Below are 1,342 nucleotides of genomic sequence, written 5' to 3'. Positions count from 1 at the left end.
GATTCTCTTCTGTATTGCTTGGAAGAGTACTAGGAGGGAGTTCAATAACTTTCTTACTCAGCTGACCCACTTGTGCCTCCAAGTTTCTAAGGGGGACCTTATTTCAGTCATGAAACTTTGAGTGGTTTTGATTAGATCAGAGACCATGGTTGCTAAGTCAGAGTGGCTCTGCTTAGAATTCTCTGTCTGTTGCTGAGAAGATGATGGAAAAGGCTTGCCATTGCTAAACCTGTTTCTTCCACCATTATTGTTGTTGAAACCTTGTTGAGGTCTCTGTTGATCCTTCCATGAGAGATTTGGATGATTTCTCCATGAAAGATTATAGGTGTTTCCATAGGGTTCTCCCATGTAATTCACCTCTTCCATTGATGGGTTCTCAGGATCGTAAGCTTCTTCTTCAGATGAAGCGTCTTTAGTACTGCCTAGTGCAGCTTGCATTCCAGACATACCTTGAAAAATCATATTGACTTGCTGAGTCAATATCTTGTTCTGAGCCAATATGGCATTCAGAGTATCAATCTCAAGAACTCCTTTCTTCTGATTTGTCCCATTGTTCACAAGATTCCTTTCAGAAGTGTACATGAATTGGTTATTTGCAACCATTTCAATGAGTTCTTGAGCTTCTGCAAGCGTCTTCTTCAGATGAAGAGATCCTCCAGCAGAGCTATCCAATGACATCTTGGACAGTTCAGACAGACCATCATAGAAGATACCTATGATGCTTCATTCAGAAAGCATGTCAGAGGGGCACTTTCTGATCAATTGTTTGTATCTTTCCCAAGCTTCATAGAGGGATTCACCTTCCTTCTGTCTGAAGGTTTGGACTTCCACTCTAAGCTTACTCAATTTTTGAGGTGGAAAAAACTTTGCCAAGAAGGCATTGACTAGCTTTTCCCAAGAGTTCAGGCTTTCTTTAGGTTGTGAGTCCAACCATATCCTAGCTCTGTCTCTTACAGCAAAAGGGAATAGCATAAGTCTGTAGACCTCAGGGTCAACCCCATTGGTCTTGACAGTGTCACAGATTTGCAAGAATTCAGCTAAAAACTGATGAGGATCTTCCAATAGAAGTCCATGGAACTTGCAATTCTGTTGCATTAGAGAAACTAATTGAGGCTTAAGCTCAAAGTTGTTTGCTCCAATGGCAGGGATAGAGATGCTTCTCCCATAGAAGTCGGGAGTAGGTGCAGTAAAGTCACCTAGCACCTTCCTTGCATTGTTGGCATTGTTGTTGTTTTCGGCTACCATGTCTTCTTCTTGTTTGAAGATTTCTGTTAGGTCCTCTACAGAGAGTTGTGCTTTAGCTTCTCTTAGCTTTCGCTTCAAGGTCCTTTCAGGTTCAGGG

The 1,342-nt window shown here is 41.9% G+C and overlaps 1 non-coding gene across 1 annotated transcript; it reads left to right on the top strand.

Annotated features, from left to right (window-relative positions):
• The first annotated feature begins 732 nt into the window (after nucleotides 1–732).
• On the top strand, nucleotides 733–840 carry LOC130971913 (small nucleolar RNA R71). Its single transcript, XR_009083114.1, has one exon. It is a non-coding gene; the product is annotated as a small nucleolar RNA R71 (small nucleolar RNA).
• The last annotated feature ends 502 nt before the right edge of the window (nucleotides 841–1,342 follow it).

The sequence above is a fragment of the Arachis stenosperma genome, chromosome 3, assembly GCF_014773155.1.
Source record: "Arachis stenosperma cultivar V10309 chromosome 3, arast.V10309.gnm1.PFL2, whole genome shotgun sequence".
Taxonomy (NCBI): Eukaryota; Viridiplantae; Streptophyta; class Magnoliopsida; order Fabales; family Fabaceae; genus Arachis; species Arachis stenosperma.
This window is presented reverse-complemented; position numbering and strand designations above follow the sequence as displayed.